Below are 11,081 nucleotides of genomic sequence, written 5' to 3'. Positions count from 1 at the left end.
CATATGATAGTTGCTGATAGAAAGGAAACCTAGTTTCCTTTAGCAGTAGGTATGGTCTATGGAAAGATGTCCATGCTCTAGTGGAAAATTACCCGTCCAAGAGCATGTGCTCATCAAAAATGGAATTGACTACTTTAAAAAATAGGACACAATATTGGGTAACAAAGAAAGGGAGCTGTGGTTCTGGAAGAAGTTGAGGGGAGGGGAGAAAAATATGATCAAAATACATTGTAAGAATTATTTTTAAAAGTAATACAGAGAAGGGAGAGAATTGAATAGGTTGTTCCAACAGTTATTCTATAACAAAAGCTAAAATGCAATTTAATTTAAAAAAAAAGCTATAGTGCTATGTTGAAACTACTAGTGTTTTAAAATGTACAAGGCATTTTAAATCTCTAGACAAGGTCGCATGCAAACTACAAAAGCAAGTGCCTTACACAGAGAAATAAGCAGCCACTTAGAAACTCAGTAAGAGACCATGCGTTTCCCCAGTGGACAGAGTGCTTAACTCCATTAGGGCCATAGTCTGATTAAATCATCGACATTACATTTCCATGGTGTTTCAGCCAATTAAGCCAGCTCAATTCATCTCTGTTTTCTGAGGACATAAAGACATTAGAAACAAATTTACGATTAGGCCTGTTAGTAAAATGACTTGTAGACTTATTTTCAAACTAAGGTGGTTAAATTAATAATAAAAATAAGTTTTAAAAAAAAAAGATTTGAAAGACATAGATTTTTCACTGTCCGAAGAAACCATGATATGGCTTTAATTGCATCCAGAAATGTTTCTTCCTTTTCTTTCTTTGTGCAGAGCGAGAAAGAAAGCATTGAAGTGAGCAAACCACCCAACCAGAACAGAGCAAGAAATGAGCTGAATTCATTTTGTGTCAGGTGACTCCATTGTGGAACTATCTTCTCACAGCGTTCATTTTCCCTGAAGAATTCCAGCAACCATACACAGGAAAGGGTGGACAGAATTCCCATCCTAACATGGATCTGCGAATTCGAATAATTATTAGGTTAAGCTGTTCTCATAGCTGTAGATAACACTTTTGTTGCTCTTGCCCGATTCATCAGGTTTTCTGAAGTATACTATTTGCCAGCTCCCTTGAGACTTTTGACCAAACGTAGAACTAACAGCTTAGCAATTAAAAGAGAAAGAGATTTCTAAAAGCCAACACTGTATGAATAAGTACATTTTAATCTCATTACAGGAAAACCACAAGTTTTTTATATTCTAGCTGATGACGTTTATAAACGGTTGATCATCATTTAATTTGGGAGAAGATAGAGATTGGCTACTCTTTTTTAGGTGGATTTTTTATTAATCATTTTATTTGTTTATATTTCAAATGATATCCCCCTTCCTGGATACCCCTTCACAATCCCCCCATCCCATCGCCCTCTCCCCTCTCCCCTTCCCTTCTATGAGGGCGCTCACTCACTCCTGCCACACTGCTCTAGCATCTCCTTACACTGGGGCATCAAACATCCACAGAACCAAGAACCACTCCTCCCACTGATATTCAAATAAGGCCATCCTCTGCTATAAATGTATCTGGAGCCATGGACACCTTTAAAGGAAGTTTTTGGACAAAATACTTTTTAACTGTAAATTCCCCATTTCTTAGTTTTATGTTAAATAATTACCACTATACTCACAGATCAGTGTAACTTTCAACAGTCAACAAAGAAGCATTGTTTGTAGGAGAGAAAGACTATTGCAGAAAATGATACCTTGTCAAAAGGCAGAGAATAACTGAATATTGGGTACAGGCACTATGTATCTACAACTCTGGCATCTAAGGCTCACTGAACATCTTAGAAGAAGAGAAAAAAAGAAGGAAAGAGCCAGAAAATCATAAAAATTGAGTTAAATGTGTCTCCTAGAAATGGCTGAGAATCTGACCCAGAATATTTCAAAAATATGGCTGTCTAAACAAGGCCTAAAGAAATGTAACGAAGATGCAAAAGCAAAATCTCATAGAGGTACAACACATAGAAAAAGAACAACAGAGAAAGTGCTGAGAAATTAATCTTTCTAAGATATGAGCCCCATAACTGTATATTCAATACAAAGTGGTAAGTTCTAACATCATACACATACAAGGAGATGAGATGGATTCAGTAATTTATACTAATATACTAATACAGACATATATACACACATACATACATACATACATACATACATACATACATATCTATTATAACAAATAAAGTAAGAATCAGGAGACATTGGAGATGTTCAAAAGAAGAAAAAAGGGACAAATGGGCTAACTATATTTTACTTAAATATGAACATATAAATTTCTAAATGAAATAACTGTTAATTATTTTATAAAATTTAAATAAGATAAACTCACTGTCTATAATAGAAATATGCTAATTTTAGGGTCAATGACTGATTTTTTTTATGTGTCATAATTAATCTTTGTAGTGGAGTCAGCCAGAATAATTTTAATCGGCAAGATGCCCAGGGTTAGAACTTTAAGTAGGGTAGAAACAATAATACATGAGAAGGAAAGGGTAGTTAATGGTTTAGCCAAAATATAATGTGTAAAAGACTATGAAAACCCACTAGTTAGTAATCTAATTTCAAAACTCTTTTTAAAGAAGGAGAAAAGAATGAGACTTTGATGTTATTCCTAGTACTTAGGTGGACAATGTTGTTCTTATAATACATGGGTGACTAAATAAAACCTGCAATGCAATGTATGGTATACCTCCATACTAGGTATTGGTCAGAGAGACTCCACAGATTTTTAAAACTACACATGTTATTGGAATTGCTATTGGTACCTGTGGTGACTGTACTGGAAGGCCCTATTGCTAAAGATACCAAATGCTTTCATAACAGGACATAGAAAAAATTCAATTTCAAAATGGTCAGGAAAATGTCCTTTCTGCTGCCAAACTTGCATAGTGTTGAAAAATGTTATTCATGCTTTGTAGAAGAGAAAAACCTCAGATGATCTTATTCAGTGCTGGACCTTGCAGGCTGCAATACCAACCTGCCAGACAACTTATGACCAATGATGTAATAATGACATGACAGGAATGCAGTAATAGAGAGCCTTTAACTGACTTCTTACATACATAAATGTTCACTGTAAACAGGGCAATATCAGATCCAGATGTGAAACAGGTATGAAGTGAAACTTTAGCTTTTGAATATACAGATTCAGATTATGAAAAAAAAATGTTCTTAGACTTTTAAAAGTTTCATCAGCACCAGTGAATTAGAACTGGTTTGGTGGTAGTGAAACATCTCTATGTGATTGGACAAGCAATGGACAATAATTCTAGATATGTACATTATTTTAAATGTGGGAGACAAAGTCACTTGAAAAGGGATTGTAATCAAGGCATTCCTAGAGACTTCTCTAGAAAATCTCACCCTTCTGGGACTTGTAGAAGGTGTGGTAAGGGTAGGATTTGGTCTAATAGATGCAGATTGGTCATAGATAATCCCTGTATATTTAAGGGAAACTCCCTGGGGGGGTTGGCTCATATGCTGCCAACAAGCAACACTAGCCAGGCATTTCTTGTAAGAAATGAAATAGCTCATCCAATCAGTATTGAAGATACTGTTCCCAATTAGAACAAAGTATAAGACAAGTTAAATGTGTGGAACCAGATGGTTGATAGAAAGATTAAAGCCTTATGTGGAAAATATAGCCATAGACCTATGGGGAAGAGATCTACTACCTCAAAGTGGAGCTCAGATTAATATTACTCCAATCGCAGACAGTGAATATCTATCTTAGCTGACATGATATATTAACATCTCATATAATAGGCTTGATTGTTTGTGTTTGAATGGATAGAAAGTGACCAGATTCAGGAACTCAAACCATACAAAAACAGATGTCAGTTAAGCTAGAAGAGTTTATTAAATGTACACCTTAATTCTGAACATTCAGAACCATAAAAAGTTCTGAGAAGCCTAACTGTGGTACTAGTTTGCTCCTAGGGAAGCTTTTGATAGGAAAAAACAGGTTCAAAGGTTTAAAGGGCAAAGAGAGGAACAGTTGGCTTACTAGTAAAAGTAATATCAGCTAACCTTTAAGCTGACTGCTCCTGAGTAAGGTAAAGGTAGGTGGTGGATGCATGGTGAACTGTGGAAATTCAGAATATTAAGATAATAGGGCATGAGTATTATAACCAAAAATTTTGACTTATTAGCAGCCTTCTTTACTGTCAGCCAACAAAACCATAGTGAGCTCATAATAGGTACAAGAAGGACTGCCCAGTGGTCAGCTCTGAAACAAGATATTTTAGACATAACAGTTCATATTGACCTTTGATTTGATGGATCCATTGTAAAGCTTTGTAGATTTTCTTAAGATTAGCAAACTTCATACAGAACATACAGAATAAAACAGGGTATGTGGTCAGCTTGTCCTTGGGCCAAGTCACTTTTTCTGTGTCAATGACTGGAAGGCAATTTACAGCAATAGCAAGTGGCTAGCAGGCATGGAACAAAATGACTACAGTTATTCTGGAGAGGGGAGGTGTCAGACATTGACAGAGAGTGCTTAAGTGTCGAGTTTATGTGGAGATTCATAAAGATCTAATAGTATCTTGGGAAACAGAAATGAGTAAAGGACACTGAACTGTAGACAAAACTGCTAGTTTAGATGAACCTGTACACTTTGAAGATATTTAACATCAAAACAGAAATCAGACAATGTGTTGGAGAGGATCATTTGTCTAGTTTTCCACATGTGATGAAAGACTGAGTTCCACCAAAATCAGTAACAATTCAATCTGAATAAGAGATTCTACATGAAAGGTAAGAATCAAGGAAGGAAGGGAGGCAGAAGGACAGCAGTGCAGAAAACTGATCCCACAAACAAGGGAACAGCTCAACAAACCAGCTGAAGAAGGGCAGATTACTCATCACACTGGCACACTAGAAAACCTTAGTGCTGAAATGGACATTTGTTGAAGGACAAATGGTCAAAACTGCAGTTATGAAGGACCATCACATCTAAGGATCTCCATAAGGACATATGGACAGTTATGTGATGGGACTGATAATTGTTTCTGTTCTAAATATTAAACTGTTTACATTTTTTAGTTAAACAGAAATGGGGAAGATGTAGAAGAATTTTAATCCAGTAACATGGCTTCTCTGATAAGGTATCACTCCAAAGACACACACTGAACTACAGTATGATCTGGCTGGAACACAGTCAAGCCCTTAGTACACACTTTTGATCTCTCTGGCTGAAATACAGACATGGCTTTAATATGAACATTAATCACAAACAGTTGTCTAATTGAGGGGTAGACAGAGTAAAGAATTTGAGATAGATTTGACAGAATGAGTCAGAGATAGGATATACCCAACTCTCAAGAGGACAGGAAAGAGGATATTTATAAAGCAATGAGGGCGAGACAGTCAGTTCCGTCTGGTTCAGTTCTGTTCAAATGAATTCAGCTAAGTTCAGTGCAGTTTGGCACAATTCAGTTCATGGACTTTCAGAGGCAGTCTTTCCAAGCAGACAATTCAGGTAGAAGCCAAGAGAAGCCAATTTATATCAGTCACCTTGTAGAGGATTTTGAGCCAGAACATCTGAGTTGAACCAGCCATCCAGAGTTCAGAAATAGGTAGAAAGGGCAAACTTATTTAGCAGTAAGTCTCCAACATGGCAATTACGTGTGTCGAATAAGTTACTTTTACAAGGTAACTAATTACTTTCTGATGGGATTTGGGTTTAGTTCTACTGTAGTGAATTTCATGCCAGGTACCTCAAATCTGGTAAAATCACATATCTGCGAATCAAGGTAGGTCATATGCACTAGAAGAATCTGTTACTGTTATTTTCCTAAGTATTCACATTCTAAAATTTCTGCCTGAACATTTGTGTTTAAACCTTTAGACCGAAACTGTTCTCCCATTTTTCTGAGAAAATACTTTCTGTAATTGGCAGGAGCCAGTGGAGAGATGTATAACTAGTTAACAAGCTGAGAGAAAGGACAGGGTACTCAGCCCTGACAGGATACCTACGTCAATCCCGTATCTCTTCCGAAACTCAAGGAGCACACCAGAAGAAGATAGAAACAAAATGTAAGAGCTGGAGTTTCATGGGGGAAGGCCATGTATTAAATCATAAGGCACTTATCTGACTTCAGATTTCTGTGTACGAAGTTCTATGGAAAATTTTGGACTATTAATGTTATCCCTAAACTTTGATATAATTTTTATTATCATGCAAGATGATAAACTATGTATTTACATAATAGAAGTATGTTAGTGAAATAGAAATAGGAAAGTATCTACCCACTTCACTTTAAAGAAGTAACAAAAGCTCTCTCAAGGATAATAAGGAGAATTTCATGTACTATACATTATGTGGCTTTCTTCCTATTTGTTCTCTAGTTATGAGGTGTTGAAAAGTGCATCTTCTGATAAAGTTGCCATCTGCAGTGTTCCTTAGACTAACCACTAACAAATGCAAACTGACACTTCTGAAATGGATTACTGTGCATATCAACAATCTTCTAATGGCTTTCATCCTTTCTATCACATTTGACCTTGCCTTTTGGAGGCATTTGATAAATGATTAATTATTCATTCTAGAACTTGATCCTTCAACAACTAAACTACTTCCCGGAAACAAATATGGATGTGTATTAGAGCATCAGAATGAATCAATTATTCATTGATTCTATGCCTTGTATTTGCCTAGTGTGTGTCAATCTCTAAGTTAGGCAGACTATGAGATAAAAAAATAGAATACATGCTCTCTGATCCATTTTTTTTCCAGAATGAAAGAGATTCTAACTGAAGGCTTAGGCTGATTTATTGTGATTAGATATTTTTTGTGTCTATCCTCAGTAATTTCTATTCAAACTGTGAATGTGTGTGTTCTTGAGGAATAAAGAAGTCTCAAAATATAGCAGCCTAAAACATCTCCAAATATCCAAATATGTGAGTACATGAAAATGAACATAAAAGGAAAACTCATTAGTAAGTAAATAAAAATAAAACTGAACTGAAAGTGGAAATCCATTCTAATCACTGTTAAAATACAACAAAACTGCAGAAGTACACAAAATCCCAGATGTGAATATTTCAAAGTGTTTCAGGTGGCCCTAAAAATATGTTATATATTTATGTATGTATATATACATATTTTATGTAAACATACATGAGAGAAATTTATGTGTATATGTATAATACATACTTATGTAATATAAGTATATTAAGAAATATGTACATAATATATACAAATGCACATATAGATATATTTATATATACATATACACACAAATATGTATAATTCAAGATGGAAAGGGAGTGAAAGCTGGAGGAATGAAAACTGAGACCTGAAGAATGTCTTAGAGTAGAAAATTAAGTATTGTGACTGAAGATGATTTTTTTGTCTAAAATCAGGTTTAAAAAAAGGAAGGACTCTCAATTTTGTATTCTCTGAATGCAATAAGTGTTATTTCATTGAAGGATATGGAAGGTATTCCCAGATTATCAGGTCTTCCCCAATCTGGAGCTTCTCTAGCAATTATCAATTCCTTTGATGTTCCATGTGTTCTTTTACCTGTCTTTTCACGGGGCCATTGTGCTCCCATCGCAACTGTACAGAAAAAAAAACCCACAGATGTATCTTTTGGACATCCACTTCTTTCATTGAGAATGCTTAACAGTTTCCTCACCACAGGGAGAATATTATATTACAAGTAGCAAATTAGAAAATGGAGGCTTTGTGCTAATCTATTCTAAAGCCCTTTCATTTCTAGAACTGCTTTACATACATTATATTTCATGGTCCCTGGCATGACCAGCTCTTAACTGAAAATGAAGGGGAAGGAGTAAGCGTATATGTAAGTATAATTAACATTTGTTCTCTCTGTATTGTTCTCTCTATTCTTTAATTCCTCTCATAATCCACCTCTCCTGTTGTATTTGTGGAAGTCAGAGATGGACTTTGAGTTAATTCTTCAACAGTTCTCCATTTTACATTTAAAGGCAGGTTTCCTCATTGAATCTAAATGACCAACTGAATGGTCTAATTTACCTGAACAGGGATCCTGGAGATCCTTCTGTTAGCATCTCTACAAGGATTGGGAGCACAGTCAATTTCCCCAGAAGCTGGATAGAACCTAGATGTCCCATGACAGAAGAATGGATATAGAAAATATGGTTCATTTACACAATGGAATACTACGAAGTTGTTAGGACTGAGGACACCCTGAGTTTTGCAGGCAAATGGATGGAACTAGAAAATATCATCTTGAATGAGGTAACTCAGACCCAAAAAGACATACATGGTATGTACTCACTAATAAGTGGCTACTAGCCAAAAAGAAAAAAAAATGTACACAGTACCCAAGATACAGTCCACAGAACCCAAAATGTCAATAAGCTGAAGGGCCCAAATGAGGACACCTCATTCCCACTAGGGTGGGAGAAGGTAGCAGAGAGAGAGGAAGGAGGGAGGGACCATGGAGGATAAGTTGATGGGGTGAGGGAGGACAGGGCAGGAGTGGACCATGGTGTGGTATTGGGCAGGGGGGAAGTGAGGGGTGGGGAAGAACTGAAGCCCTGAGGGCCAGCAGAAAGAATGGAAACAGGTAACCTCAGGAGATAGGAGGTTGGGAAGACACTACAGAATGTACCAGAGACCTGGGAGGTGAAAGACTCTCAGGATTCAAAGGAGCGGACCTTAGATGAAATGCCCTACAGTGGGGAGAGGGAACTTACAGAGCCTACCTCCAGCAGAAATTCAGGGCATCAAATGAAGGATGGGTTGCCATCCCACAGTCAAAACTCTGACTCATAATTGCTCCTGTCTGAAAGAACTGCAGAGATCGAAATGGAGAGGAGCTTGAGGAAAAGAAGGTCCAGTGACAGGCCCAAAGTGGGATCCAGCTCAATGGGAGGTCCCATGGCTTAATATGATTACTGGGGCTATGGAGTGCTCACAAAAAGAAACCTAACATGACGGTCCTCTGAAAGACCCAGCAAGCAGCTGAAAGAGTCAAATGCAGATATTTGCACCCAATCAATAGACAGAAGCTGCTTATCCCTGTGGATGAATTAGAGAAAAGCTAGAAGAACCTGAGGAAGGAAACCCTGTGGGAGGAATAGCAATCTCAATTAATCTGGACCCTCCAAGATCTCTCAAACATTGAACCAACAACCAAGCCACATACACCAGCTGATAGGAGGCCCCAAACACATATAGAGCAGAAGACTGTCAGGTCTGAGTTCAGTCAGAGAAGATGCATCTAACCCTCAAGAGACTTGAGGCCCCAAGGAGTTTAGATATCTGGAGGGTAGGGGGCATCCTTGAGGAAATGGGGACTGGGAGGAGGTATGGGATGTGGAACAATTGGAGGGGGACCGGAAAGGGAATAAAATGTGGAGTTTAAAATAAATGAATAAGTTAATTAATTAATTAATTAATTAAATAATAATAGAGAAAAGTCGATAACAAAGAAATATACATAATCATTAAAAAAGAAGGAAAAGAGTCAAAGAAGGTAAGCTTTACCCACAAAGACAGATCAATACATAATAAGAAATAATACTAGAAACTGGAGGGATGACTTAGCAATTAAAAGCTCTGACTTTCTTTTCACTAGTTGTGATTTTTTTTCCTAGCTTCCACATGGAACTCAAAGGCACCTTTAACTCCAGTTCTAAGGGAACGTACATTCTTCTGGCCTCAGTAGGCAGTAGTCGTACAAATGTTACACAGCTAAAACACACATACACAGAATACACAAATGTAAATGAATAATAAGGAAGTAAAATGGAACTGTAAATGTGTGCTGACATTGTCTTTTGGGCCAAACCCAAACATGTTTGTAAAATGAAATTCACTGACGTTGCTCTCAAAGAAAGAATCTGCAGAATTACTGGCTGTTTTCCCTGCACATCCACATTTGCAGAGCTGAAACCTGAGTTAGTCAGCAGGAAATGGTAACCAACTCAAAGAACAATATATGGGTTGACATCATTATTTGACAATGATGTCAAATGGTAGGCTTCGCTTCGCCTGTATCTAAATTTCAAATTGTTCAAATGGACCACTCTCAACGATTATAATATCCACAAAGGCTTTCTTAGATTAAAATAAATAGTAGATCTCATTGTATTTATATCTGTCTTGCTTACACATGAGCAGCATAATGTGGTGGTTGATGTGGCTTACTCTATATACTGTTGGAAAACTAGTATCCAAAGTAAATTTAAATTTAGAGTGTTTCCAAAAAGCCTGGGACTGTGAAGGGAACATGCTCCGTTACCATGGTGTACTGTGCTTACCTTATGCCTTCCAGTTTAGTGTTTCTTAGGGATTCCTGAGAGTGCAAACAGTCAGGTCATTGGCTCTTTTGACCTGTCTTGGGTGCTTTTCCCTTTATTGATTTGCATTGTCTGCCATGAATGTGATCATTTTTGCTTCATCTTATTATATTTTATTTTACTATGTTTTAAGAAGGAATGAATAATGAGAGTAAACCTATCTAGTAGAATAAAGGTTAAAAGTCAGTGGTACTGTATCTGGTGAGAGAGGGGAAATCCATTTTCTGGGATGGAATGACACTGGATGTATCAACCTTTCCAGGAAAGAGCTCATGTTTGGAAGTAATTGACCAACAGATAATGGGCTTGATAATTTTTCTGTGCACTAGTATTTGGCCACAGTTTGTGCAGTTTGGTTGGGGGGTTGTTGATGTTTCTTTTTGTAATTTTTCCTTTTTGGGTGATGTAGTTTTCAAGGTTTTGACCACTTTGTGGTTGTATTTGAGTTTTTAAATTTTTTTCCAGAGAAATAAAGTTAAGTGGGAAGGGAAGAAGAAAAGATTTGGATGAAATTGGGAAGGGGAAGAATATGATCAAAATATATTTAAATTTATGAATTTTTTAAGTAGTTAAAAGTAAAAGAATATATACCACTATTACAAAACAAATTAATAGTAATTTTGATATGACAAGTTTTAAAGTCCAACTCATAATAATTTATTTCTTTTTTTTTTATTTATTTTATTTTAGATATTTTCTTTATTTACATGCGAATTTCTCCTTTCCCAGTTTCCCCTCC

General features: G+C 36.5%; 1 long non-coding RNA gene across 1 annotated transcript; it reads left to right on the top strand.

The window, feature by feature from the left end:
* The first annotated feature begins 3,113 nt into the window (after window positions 1-3,113).
* On the top strand, window positions 3,114-6,148 carry LOC116071398. The gene is made up of 2 exons (XR_004110872.1): window positions 3,114-3,151; window positions 5,946-6,148. It is a non-coding gene; the product is annotated as an uncharacterized LOC116071398 (long non-coding RNA).
* Window positions 6,149-11,081: the final 4,933 nt, after the last annotated feature.

This window comes from Mastomys coucha, unplaced genomic scaffold (genome assembly GCF_008632895.1).
Source record: "Mastomys coucha isolate ucsf_1 unplaced genomic scaffold, UCSF_Mcou_1 pScaffold22, whole genome shotgun sequence".
Classification (NCBI taxonomy): Eukaryota; Metazoa; Chordata; class Mammalia; order Rodentia; family Muridae; genus Mastomys; species Mastomys coucha.
Note: the sequence above shows the minus strand (reverse complement) of the source record. Positions and strands in the feature narration are given on the sequence as shown.